The sequence below is a fragment of the Martes martes genome, assembly GCF_963455335.1.
Source record: "Martes martes genome assembly, chromosome: 2".
NCBI classification, from domain to species: Eukaryota; Metazoa; Chordata; class Mammalia; order Carnivora; family Mustelidae; genus Martes; species Martes martes.
Window position 1 is genome coordinate 90,878,740 of NC_137889.1, and position 13,681 is coordinate 90,892,420.

Genomic DNA, 13,681 nt, shown 5'->3' on the forward strand with positions numbered 1-13,681 from the left:
TAATTGTTGTTGTGAATATGAGATTTGAAAAGAAAATGGATATTTTGGGACACCTGGGTGGCTCAGTCGGTTAAGTGTCTGTCTTTAGCTCGGGTCCTGATCCCAGGGTCCTGGGACTGAGTCCAGAGTTGGGCTCCCTGCTCAGCGGAGTCTGCTTCTCTCTCCCTCTGTCCCTCACCCTGCTCATGCTGTCTCTCTCTTTCTCTCTCTCTCTCTCAATAAATAAAATCTTTAAAAAAAAAGAAAAAAGAAAATTGATATTTTGATAACATAACTTATTTTTTCTTCCTTCCTCCCATTATGCTATTTAGAGGAGATATATTTGAGTAAATCGTTTTCTTCTAGAAGTAATTGTTTCCCTTTTTTAATACTCCACCCTTGATGTGGGAAGATTTGTTACTTTATTAGTGATGCAGCAAAAAATTTTCCAGTAGCAGAGTTAAAAAAACTTCCTAAGGGCTAATGGAAGAATGAGTTAGGTTGCAATGAGAAAACCATTAAGCTTTATTGAAGTAGTATCCCATATCCTGTCATTAGCATGTCATGTACAGTAAAGCAGTCATAGTGAACTAGTTAGGTAAATAGATGATGACACCGGGCTTGAATGGCCTTCAGTCATGCTGCCACCACTAACTAGCTATATGTAATTAACCTCTCTGCACTTCAGCTTTCATGTGTAAAATGGAAAGGTAAATAGTAATGCTGACATCATAGGGGTACTGTAAAGAGCAGTAGATAGTGTATATAAGAAACTCAGAATAATGACTAGTATATAGGAAACATATACCTTAGTTATTATTATTGATAGAAACAGTCTAGAATACGAAGGTATAATCATTTATATACAAATTTAATTGTGAGTAATGGCCAAATAATTCCAACTATCCCATTTTGTGAGTGGGGAAATTGAGTCTATGATATCTTCAAATGTTTATCCTAAAAGCCTTGAGATAAATACTGAACCTGGAGACATCTTGTAAAACCTATCCCAGCCTATTTCATACCAGAAGGCTTCTCTTTTACTGAAAATGACACTGTATCATACAGTAAAGAAAATATTATATGCATATGATCCATATTACTTAACCAGGAAATGTTTTTCAGATTAGAGTACCATCTCTGAAGGTAGTGAGAGTAATAAAGCAGTAATACCCGAAGCTGAAGGGGTATAGCTAGAAGAAGCCAGCCCAAAGAGAGAAATTTATCTGAAATCTCATGTTTTATCATTTAAAAATGGTGAATGTTTATTTATTTGACACAGAGAGACAGAGGAATCACAAGTAGGCAGAGAGGCAGGCAGAGAGAGAGAGGGGGGAAGCAGGCTCCCTGCCGAACAGAGAGCCCGATGCAGGGCTTGATCCCAGGACTCTGGGATCATGACCTGAGCCAAAGGCAGAGGCTTTAACCCACTGAGCCACCCAGGCATCCACTTGTAAATCCCTTTTACAAAGATGGCACAGAAAGGTAAGGAAGCCCCTGCCCCTCCCAAAGCCGAAGCCAAAGCAAAGGCTTTGAAAGCCAAGAAAGCGGTGCTGAAAGGCGTCCACAGTCACAAAAAAAAGATCCGCACATCACCTAAGTTCCGACGACCCAAGACTGCGTCTCGGAAGGCAGCCCAAAATACCCTCGGAAGAGCGCCCCCAGGAGAAACAAGCTTCATCACTGTGCCATCATCAAGGTCCCCCTACTACTGAGTCAGCCATGAAGAAAATAGAAGACAACAACACGCTTGCATTTATTGTGGATGTTAAGGCCAACAAGCAGCAGATCAAACAGGCTGTGAAGAAGCTCTATGACATTAATGTAGCCAAGGTCAACATCTTGATCAGGCCTGATGGAGAGAAGAAGGCATGTGTTCGACTGGCCCCTAACTATGATGCTTTGGATGTTGCCAACAAAATTGGGATCATCTAAGCTGAGTCCAGCTGGCTAAATCTAAAAACAGTTTTTTCATGATAAAAAAATAATGAAAATAATAAAAATAAAAAAGGTGAATGTGTCCTTTGACTCCTGTACCAATTGCATTCTGGTAGGAAACACCTGGCATTTTCAAACTGGGTAATTGAGAAGAATTTTATGAAGAGCTTGTATATAAAGGTGTAGGTAGGTTTTAGGGCAATCATAAAGTAGTACCATGGGTCTAGTGACAGGTTGGGGTCATGTATGTCACTCCAAGGCCTGAGGAGTCCAGGAAAGTTGGAGTAACCACAACCCAGCCTAGTGGGAAGATGTGCCCAGTAGGGGTTCTGGCTTTGTGGAACACGATGCAGACAACACAAAGCACCCAAGGAGGGGTATCCGGGACATAAATGTCCCAACCTTACTCCTCGCTGCCACCCATCTCCAGCCTGCACCTCTGACGGGGGAAGCAATGGGCATGGCAGCACGGCAAGGGGGCCTGGGGTCTCCGCAAGTCAGCTGGTAAGTGCACACAGAGGACGCGGAAGGCTGAAGGCGGTGGACGAGAGCAAACGGCAGATCTCCGGCACATCTATGTGCATTTATGTTTGCTCCAACATTCAAGTGACAGAAGTACTTACCCACTAAAACTCCCACCTGACGTTTCAGGAAAAGTGATTCTTCAGGGTGAAAGGGTTCGTGTGTCCCGGTTCGGGCAGCATAGAAACGAATTCTTGTCTGCAAGGTTGATCTTTGGCAATTTTGAATCCCTCACTGGGGGCTGTATTCGTTTTCTCTTGCTGGGTAACGAAATCACCAGAAAGTCAGTGAATGTAAGCAGTGCGTGTTTGTCACCTCACAATTTCTGTGCTCAGACCTATGGGTGCGGCATTTCTGGATTCTCCGGGATCCCGATGTGGGGCTTGCCTGACAGGAATCAAGGTGCTGGAGAAGGGCTGTGGTGTTCACCTGAGCGTGGGGCTTCTCTGCCCGCGCTCCCTGGTTGCTGGCAGAATTGATTTCCTTGTAGCTGTAGAGCCGAGGAGCTGTTTCTCTTCCGGCTACCAGCTGGAGACTTCTCTCAGCTCCTACAAGGTGTCCGCAGTTCCTTGCCATGTGGCCTCCATTTGAGGTTGGCAACACAGAATTCTTGTTTCCTTACAGGCGTGCTGGAGTGGGTCTCTCTGACTTCCCGGACGAGCTGGAGGAAAACTCCCCTTTTAAAGGGCTCATGTGATTCTGCTGCATGAAGATAATCTATTTTAAGGTCAAGGGTTTTGGGACCTGAACTACATTTATAAAGCCACTTCACACCAGTGATTGACTGAATCACGGAGGGAAGGCATGTGTACATCAGGGGGCCAAGGGTTTTGAGGATCGTCCTGGAATGTTGTCTACCACCGTGGGCCCGAATAAATCAAAGTGGAATCACCTGCGACTTTCCTGCTACAAGCAGTATTTTCTGTTCACACAAATCTTCGTGTCAGGTGGCAAGGTCATTACTAGTGACATCGTTTATTTCACTTTTGGGGGACCCCACCTAGATTCAGCAGGTACAGGTAACTCCAAATTGTAAATGCAGTCTTAACTGAAATTTAAAATGCCCAGTCTCATGGAGTCATCCTTATTTTGTTTGTAATTTAAAGTTCTCCTTTTGTCAGCCCCACAGATCCGTATGAAGAAGGGGTTCGTGCCTGGGATTCTTGTTTCCTTCCACCCCTTTGAGATTCTAATTCTGCCAAATAATCTGGTTGAAGACCAGGGAGAGAGAGAGAAACAAGGGTGGACCTGAGAAGGTCCTTAGTGTGGCACACCCTGGCAGGTGTTTACATCTAACCTCTCTCCTGAGCTGTCTGGAGATTAGAGAACCCTCCCTCTCCTGTCTCTCCTTTTCCTTTAAATGTGTGTGTGCCGGCTCAAGTGCACACACTCCTTCCCTCCCTTCTTCACTCACCTACACACATCGCCGGGGATCTCCAACTTGCTGATCTCCTAGTGCAGGCTGAGGTACTATCTTCCAGCTCTTGGACATAAAGCTCCTAACTCAGCCCCCAGGCATTTGGCGGGTTTCCTCCAACAGCATTCAGCTGTGGGGGACAGAGATTTGTTAGTGCCGTTGGGCATATTTTCATACATTTATGATGCTTGCCTAGAGAGTTTGACAAATCTCTCTGTTGTCTTGTTCACCTTTTTGTAACTGATTTGGAGATGCTCCTCCTATTTTTCTAGATTCTAGTACTTTGTTAGACACATGACTTAATTTGCATATGGAATCTTAGTTATCTAAGTGTTAAATTTTAGTGTAAACTTACCAAAGGTTTCCCTTTTCCTTCCTTTTTGGAATTGGTAATATTTTTATTAGCATTTAACTTTCTATTTTAAAAATCGTTTCTAGTGTGAGAAAGTTAAACTGCATCAGAAATCTTTTCCTAAATCTTAAAGATCTGGCAACTCTCAATGCTTGAATGTATTATCCTCATTAAAAAACAACAACAACAACAAAAAAAAAACCCAAAAAACCAAATGGGAGTTCCTTCCCCTTCTCCCAGTTTTCTTTCTTTGCTTCAACTTTATCATTTAATGTAAAAAGGCTTTCTTCTTTGCTTCAACTTTATCATTCAATGTAAAAAGGCTGGCATTTTTGCCATTTTCTTCTAGTTGGTAAAGGTTTTATTTATTTATTTATTTATTTATTTATTTTCATTTTATTTTATTTTATTTCCTTTCAGTTGTTTTGCCTATGTTATTCGATCCATGCAATTTTGCCAAGTATCTACTGCTACCCTCAATTTACAGATGAACACACTGAGCCTCACAAAGACTAAATGACTTGGCCAAGGAATTTAGCCTTAAAGCTGAAATTTGAAACCAGATTTCCTGGTTCTAAGCCTGGGTATTTACCACTATATCCCTTTGAACATCCAATTTATATGTCTCATGTATCTAATCTGAAAAATAATTGACTGGAAAACAGTGTGCATTTATTTACCTGCAATGCCTCCCAAGAGTGAAGACCTATGTGAAAGTGACCAGCAGAATGGCACATAGCTATTATTCTTTGTATTGACTTCGGGCAAAAAAGAACATAGATAGGGGCTCCTGGGTGGCTCAGTCAGTTAAGTGTCTGTCTTCTGCTCAGGTCATGATTCTAAGGTCCTGGGATCGAGCCTGCATGGAGCCCATATTGGGCTCCCTGCTCAGCAAGAAGCCTGCTTCTCTCTCTCCCACTCTCCCGGGTTGTGCTCCCTCTTTTGCTGTGTTTCTCTCTGTCAAATAAATAAATAAAATCTTAAAAAAAAAAAAAATATAGCTATAGCTGACAGGCAAATACTTTCTAGCCCTTTAAGAAATCTTATCTTGCTTCTAAACACCTATAATATCTTGGACAATGACATTCCGCTTAGGTTGGTTTTTTTTTTTTTAATGGCAGGCAAGGTTTCTGTGCGGTTTGATTGAGAGGTGTCAAGTGGGACTCCAAAAAAGATGTAGGGAGATAATCATCCCTGAGATGCCAATACTCCCACCAGAAATCTTTCGAGCACTTTTAGCTTCCATCCTGACAATTTGAATTTCAACTATGTTAGTCCTCTGTGATATATTTAGAAAAACTGTCTATGGAACATTAAGATAGTTCTAAGGGCCTAAAGATTTTAGAACTCTGTGCGTTGGCTGACTGATGGTCTAGGATGGCATTGAGGAAAACTCAACAATGTTGGCATGTATGAGTTCATTAAGAACGTGGTAGACTGAATGTGATCCTATGTGGTTTGCAAAGGCAGATTCTTCACAGGAAACAAGAGGTATCTTGAGTTCACAATCAGTCCAGTGAAGCCAGACTATGCTAAGAAGGCTGCTCTTGTGTTCACCACTCAGCATTAAAGATGTGGGTGGGTGAGAACAGTTGGCTGGAAATGGCACCTAATGACACAAATACCTGGTTGGTGGGACAGAAACAGCTACTGGCAGAAGACAAATTCTCTCGGCCCCTCTGAGGAACTTTGTGTGGTCTAACTTTTCCCCAAGTAGTCCTTGATCTTTGGAGATGTATGGGCTTTAATTTTGCCAAGAAGGAATGTCTATATATACCAGACTTACATCATAGCAGCCCTATTTTAGGCCAAAATAGTGTATATATCTATACCCACAGAGTAGTTGGAGCTTTTGAAAACAATCATTGTTTAAAGTTCATAGAAAATTTATTAAATCGTTTTCTGAGAGTTGAGGTTCATAGATCCTCTATCTCTCCCACTCTACAGTTCCTTGGTAAAGATAGATTCAAGGAGGCACGAAGGGATCTAAGTATAGTGTTAAGGTTTAATGATGGTTAAGCTAGATTGGAGGATGTGGCTGGGCTTTCTGTCTTCTAGGAACTTAGACTGCAGGAACCCAACTTATTTAGGGGGGAGTAAGCAGAAAGCCTGGAATTACATAGCACGTTCCTGGGTGGCTCTGGGCAAGAGGCAGCTACGTCTAGTTGTAAGACGGTGTCAGCCTCGTTATAGGTGCTCCATGCTGCCGCAAGAGCAGATGCGCCCTGTACCTCCACCCCCTCTTGTAAGTTTCCACGAATATTGAGCTCTCATCACTGTCACCAAGAAAGATCAGAAGTACCTACGCACGCGCACGCACTCACGCACGCGCACGCGCTAAGTCAAGAGCAGGAAAAAATCACTGCTTCTGATGACCTGCAGGTGTTGTTGATTGTAGGCGGATTCTATTTTAATTAAAGGGGGAGGGGGGGATAAAGACTTTCATTGTAAATACTTTCAGCTCCGCTGCAGATTTCTAAAAGATGTGCATCCTGTTGAAAATCAGTTGATTCTAAACATCCAGAGCTAAAAGAACATTTTTGACAGCAGTGGCAAAAACAATAACAAAAAAAAGTCAGTAAATTTTAATCTATATTATGTTTATTATGGAAAATGAAATGCAAAAAAAATCATACTTAAAATTTTTTCAGGGTAAAACTAAGTCATCCATTGAATTTCCTCCCTTCTTTCATTCAAAAATCAAATCCAAAATGAGAACAAAAGTGTATATAATTACAAAATCTTGATTTATCCTTATATAAATCTTAAGATTCCATCTTTTTCCTAGGAAATGAAATTTTATTTGTAGGTCAATTCCTGGAGGATGGGGGCTTTCTTGATTAAACCATTTTATGACTTTCATATATAGACATCATGAAAAGACATAGATTTAGATTCTAATATTGATACATTCATAAGTGGAATTCACTTTGAATATTACTGTTTCTTCAGAGATTTAACATTATACTTTTGGTCTTTCTCAGTTGAGCATTTATACACATAAATGATTTTCACATTGACAGCTATATAGTTTTTCTGGGTGGCATTTAAATTAATACACATACTCCAAAATAATTACAGGAATTTATCTTTTAAGCAATAGGAAATATTGACAAACATGAAGATTTTAGGTATCCTGTTCTTATAAACAAGTATGTTTTTAGCAGTTAAAAAACACAGTCAGCTACAGTTATAATTGTGTTATTATTGGTTAACCTTTTATTTTTATCTATGATATAAAGATGGCACATTCATTCTCTAAAACATAGATTTGTATTAAATATTAACTTTCTACTGAGAAGTGGTTATTTTTGCACTTTGCCACACAGAATTCTCTATTAACGGGAACTCTCCTATATCCATTTCGATCTTCAACCTAATACCCAGCCAACAAATTTTTAGTGTCAGGGAATCAGGGTCAAATTTGATTAGATTTTAGGAACCAGATCAGGGTTTTTGATCTCTAATAGAGTATTTCCTTTTAGAAAAAATGAGAGAAACTCAAACATCAGTTCACCAACTGGAATTGTGGTAAATTGACAAATGTCCAGTGTTGATGTTTCCTGGCTAATGTCTCATCTCGTTATCTAGTTCACACAGCATTGCCTGTTATCAATAATAGTAACTTATTTGAGTTCATTTAAGGAACTCCTGATTGTTCATATTCTATTATCCTACCAACATCGTCTGCAGTTTTTTAAAAAATTTTACTCTGACTTCTCTTTGGTGTTGCTAAACATTGTTTTGCCAATCTCAACAGAATGCCTACAATCATTTTCCACTTTGAATGATTATACACTGTTTTGAAATCTAGGGACGGTTCTCCAAGAAAAGGTAGGGCTTTTACCAGCCTGTGCAAATAAATGTACAAATGGAGCCTACAAAACATTAATTTTCCCTCGTGTTTGTCTTTACCAGATATAAAATTAGGTGCTTGAACAGTAGCATCAAACCTTTGAAGCTGCTCAGGTACCAGTCTATGCCTGAGTAAGACACTGACTAGATTTTCATAGTGAGGCTCAGCTTTCTGAAGCACCAAATCTGCTACCTGGGAGTAGAACACCATTTAATGGGGAGTTATTTGATTCAATATTAATGTATGTAAAACAGAACAGTCATGGAAAGATGCAGTTTCCAATTAGTTGTTTTGTGATTTTAGATATTAACAGTATGAATAAAATGCATTTGTGTGTGTGTGTGTGTGTGTGTGTGTATATATATATATAGGTGTGTAAGCTATTTACAGTTATGCCATGTATACATTTTTATGTGTAGAAAATGAAAATACTCATTGATTAGCCCTTTTAAGGCTTTTGAACAACTGTTTCTTTTTCCTGCTTTCCTACGACTCCTTGAGGATTTAGATAATTCATACAAGGTATGTACACAATCACACCCATAGTATGTACATCCTAGTCACACACTTAACACAGAGAGGATGTGTGAGGAATGTAAATCATCCCAGTGGTCAAAGAACTGACCTTACCTGTGACAAATGGCACGGTTAATTAAGCCGGCATATTTAGTAACATGCCAGTGTACAGCCAATGTATTCAGCCTTTGAGATAAGTACGTTATCGACTCTCAGAGATGATTAAAAGAAACAAACAAACAAAACAGCCCTTTCTGACCTTCAAAAATGAAAGGACAAATTCTGTTACTGAATACATACATACACACACTTCTGTTGGCTTTATTCATGTTTGTACATGTGCCTACTTGATGGCAGAACTGGGTTTTGAAATGGGACACAGCATGTGATTTTTTTTTCTACACATAAAAAGAGAAAACCAACCACTCACAGACTGTACACACTTACAAAATGTATGGACGCACCACGACCAGCTACAGTATTATGCACAACATACTGTTCACACGTTAGTACAGCAGAGATAAGTACATTTGGAAATTTAGTAATTATTAGTATATTTCTTTCTTGAGTTTTCAGGCCCTGTTGACCTCAGGGTCAGGAAAAGCTATCTCCAGATGTCCTGAAAACAAAAATTAGTCTCTCCTTTCCTCTAGGGATGGCGGAGTGTGACTATAATACTGCTGTCTTCGGATTTACCAACATCGTTTCAAGAGGTGATGGAAAAACATTATGAAAAACAATTTTCTCAAAGATGTGGCCTAAAATAGGGGCGCCTGGGTGGCTCAGTGGGTTAAGCCACTGCCTTCGGCTCAGGTCATGATTTCAGGGTCCTGGGATCGAGTCCCGCATCGGGCTCTCTGCTCAGCAGGGAGCCTGCTTCCCTCTCTCTCTCTCTGCCTACCTCTCTGCCTACTTGTGATCTCTCTCTGTCAAATAAATAAATAAAATCTTTAAAAAAAAAAAAAAAAGATGTGGCCTAAAATAAATGCTAAGGAATCTCAACTAAAATCATGAGCAGATCCTGATAAAAATGGGTATGCCCCTTCTACCCATTCAGCACAGTTTGCTCTATATGTAGTCTTTAGATGATATTAAAGCAATGATATAAATCAGAAAAAAATTATTTACGTGCTTAAAAGCTTTGTTAAAGAATAGACACTTCAATTTTTTAAAGTAACAAAGAGTAATGCTAGCCGCAACGTCAAAAAGAAGCTATAATTTTCACCCTGCAAATAAATGGATGACATCCCCACATCATAAGAGATCAAGAAGGAAGTTAGCACTTCTCTCCCATTTTTTTCTCCTTAGCACACTTAAATCACTAGGGTATTTCTAATAATAATTATCACCATGCTGACTGGTCATCAGAATCTTTTTCTGAAGTGTAAAATATGTGACTTATTCCTACAGGTTTGCAGCCAATCGATTCTGAGCTTGAACTGAAAGAAGACTTGATGAAGGATTAGTACTTAGAAACGCCCATCTGAAACACCATTTTCTGTAAGGCATTATTTGAGGCCCCTTTTGAAGTTGAGTACTCATGTTTTAGTTATTTTACATTTGGAACCCATTTTTTTCATAGCTAAGGCTGGTAATCCTCTAGGCAGAGTTAAGTGAATTGCTTTTCTACACCCAAATATCCAGGAAGAGTGATTACTATGTGTCTAACCTCTCCGTTTCAATGAAGTTTCGGTTTGGAGCTGTCTTGAATTCTAAGCTGGCAAGACTTTTTGGCTCCTTTTTGTCTTTGCTAGAACTAAGACAGAGATGTCGACCGTATCCCTACTAATGCTCACTGGTGCCGTACCTCTGTAATGGAGCTCCTAAACAAGTATTTCTAGCAAGAAAGCAGAAGTTATGCCTTCGCTTATTTTATCCTGTGGGTTACAGTCAGTCTTCATGGAGCAAACCATATTCTAGGATGGAGTGCCCATATAGATGCACTTGCTGGTATTAACTGCCTCTTTTTGGCACATTATTGCTTGGCTTTAATTTCATTTTCAACAGTCTTTATTCTCAAGATGAGTATCTGAGATATCTGGGTCTTAAAAAAAAAAAAGAAAAACCACCAAACTTGTGAATAACATCTTGTTGCACCATTCTGGCCTCCAAGGTCATTTCACCAAGGCCCATGGTGATTTAAATGTTCTTTACAATTATCATCACCTTGATTTAACTGATAGTCGACAGTAATTTTTCAGGATTCTTTTTGTTTTTTCTATTTACATGTATATACAGATATACTGGATTTACTTTGAGAGAGGTTATTTGGTTGTGGCAAGTAAGTAGTTTAGCTGGTGAATGTTCACAGTTAAGAGTAGCTGTAATGACCTCTGGCAGATGTCACTGATTACTTGTGAGACAGATTTTTTCCACCTCAATCCATCTTCATTTATGTCCTTGGTCATCACAAATCAAGTTTATCTTATTTCTGTAGCCAAGGAGAAAATTTTTTCCCCCAAGAGTAGGATAAAGTTCATGGAAATGTTTCAGTATTTACAAGACTATATTTTTACCCTTTTGCAAAAATGTCTAAAATTTTGTAGACATCCTTAAGCCCATGTGTCTGCACAGATGATGGTTGTAATTACTCAGCCAGTTGCAGAATTTCATTAAGAAGGATATAGTTACAAGAATGGACAGGAGATTCAGTGTATCACCTGTTACTTGCCAGGTGGCAGCAGCTGACCCACATTTGGAGAGATTCAACCAAAAGGGCCACACACAGCATCAAAGAACATTGCTAACAGAAAACAAAATGCTCAGATATCAATATAAAATAGCAAACACTGAAGCAGACACAGACAAGACTTCTGATTCACTGTGTAGACAAAACAGGGGTGGGGACAAGATGGTCAGCTCATTTATCCAAGATACTGCTGAGTTCACCCTGTTATCACAAAGGGAAATTCACAGGCCTCATTTCTCAAATACCACTCAGGACAAAGCAGGAGAGAGTAAACAGCATCATTTCCATGGCAGCATTGTAGACGATGAGTAAATCAGACCGGTCGAGGCCCACACATGGCTGCAAGGGCCCAATTTTCAGTAAAAACACATATATGTATATGCAGTCCTTATCCTAAGGTATTGTTTTCTTTATACTGATTCTTAAAAAGTAGACAAGGGAAGTGGTGAATTATATGGTACTAGAAATGGACAACTTTTTTAACACTTGCACAATATGTAGGAGGAATAGAAGATATTTTCTCACATTTTGGCAGCAAACAGTAACTGAGTGGATACAGCAAAGGCCAAACAATTTACTTTAACAGCACACTTATATATATTCTCTGTAAACACATTTTAAAGTCACATTATATTATAATCTTCATGTGGTATATACAGGTACTCCCGGAATGATGGGAATTCCTAGAAATGAGAGGAATAACATTGGAATAAGCTAGGAACCATAAAACCTCAAAACTCTCGGTTGCAACCCAAAGTCATTTTCTTCTTCTGTTATCTACCTTAAAATTTCAAGCTCCTATCAAGGATTTGGTTCCAAAATTCAACCTCTAGGGTATATGTTATACATGCATATTCACTACAGTTTATTTAACTTTTGCTATGTAAGCAGTAACATGAAGAATACTGGTATCCAAAATAACAATTATCAGACAATTCTAAAAAGATTTAGAAATCATCAAAAACCGAGTTATATTCAATGCAGCTGAACTTGTCAAGGTAGGAAAACATACCAATATATTTTATAAATACTTCATTTTGGACGCAAACAAAAAGGTTTCTTTGACCTAACAAAATGTTCAACTTATGCCATTGATCCAAAACACAAACATAAATGAGGATTTTACTATGTGTAAAGCAGTTGGTCTGTGGCATCAAAGCCAATAATCCAGAAAGAGATAATTAGGAAAGCACTGAAGATAAACATAGAATAGCTGAAGCAATGACATATTTCTTGTGGTCATTAAAATAGAAAAAAAAATATTTAAATTCTAGTATTTACTGGGTAAGCCATATAGCGTCTGAACATCTCAAATGTCTCATTATCTTCCAGGCACTGTGTTCTAACTCATCTCTTATGCTACTGGCTTAAAAAATATTTTATATTTATCTACCCAATAAGGTATTTCATCCATATATTTCAATGACTAAAAAGCATTCAGGAGGAGGAAAATATCTAAAAGAAATTAAGGATAAAACCAACTTTCGGGACACCTAGGTGGCTCAGTTGGTTAAGCAGCCGCCTTCGGCTTGGGTCATGATCCCAGGGTCCTGGGATCGAGTCCCACATCGGGCTCCTTGCTCAGCAGGGAGCCTGCTTCTCCCTCTGCCTCTGCCTGCCTCTCTGTCTGCCTGTGCTCACTCTCTCTGACAAATAAATAAATAAAATCTTAAAAAAAAAAAACAACCAACTTTCAACCTGGTATGTGTCGTACAGGTAAGCTGAGAATAGAGCCAAACAAGCTCAAAGAATCTGCCACAAAAACCATTTTCCACGTTCATTTGTTGGATGAACCTAAAGCGTCACGAACGCCTTACTGTGTGTCAATGCCGTGTGTCACAGACTGAAGGGAAGGAAAATCTTCAAATCAAGGTTTTATGTGGTTGAGTACTCAGGGTATCCTATAGCAAAAGCAGGGCTTGTCTTCAATAGGCTCCTTAATTGGCCATTTGATGGTCCATTTTATTAGTTTTAAAAAGCTGTTCCTTCCTTAAGAGTCAATAAACAACCAAACAAGAAAGGTTTCCTCCTATTCTGTGACAATCCCTGGAGTGGGGGAAAAGTAAAGGTGAAGAGTTAAACCATTAAAGCTGAAGAAGGAAAGGCTCGTTCCAGTACCCAAAAAACCTGGTTAGAGGTACTCCATCAAACAAGTCTTTACCCTGAGAGGCACCACCGCAACGCTAAATTTAGTTTTAAGTAATTCAGTGTAATTTTCCTAATTTGTTTCATGTGCGACACATGCCGACGACTCTCTTAGGCCTCTGCTTCATCTTTAACTTGAACTATTTATAATTTTTAAACTTCACAACTTATAAATTTAGAATTACAAATTTATAAGTTAACTTGAGCTCTTTATAATTCATGTGGTTACACCAAACTCATGAAAATAATTATTATTCCCAGATGCTT

The 13,681-nt window shown here is 39.2% G+C and overlaps 1 pseudogene across 1 annotated transcript; it reads left to right on the forward strand.

The window, feature by feature from the left end:
- The first annotated feature begins 1,451 nt into the window (after positions 1-1,451).
- On the forward strand, positions 1,452-1,914 carry LOC308339203 (large ribosomal subunit protein uL23-like; annotated as a pseudogene). The gene has a single exon. The product of its transcript is annotated as a large ribosomal subunit protein uL23-like (transcript).
- Positions 1,915-13,681: the final 11,767 nt, after the last annotated feature.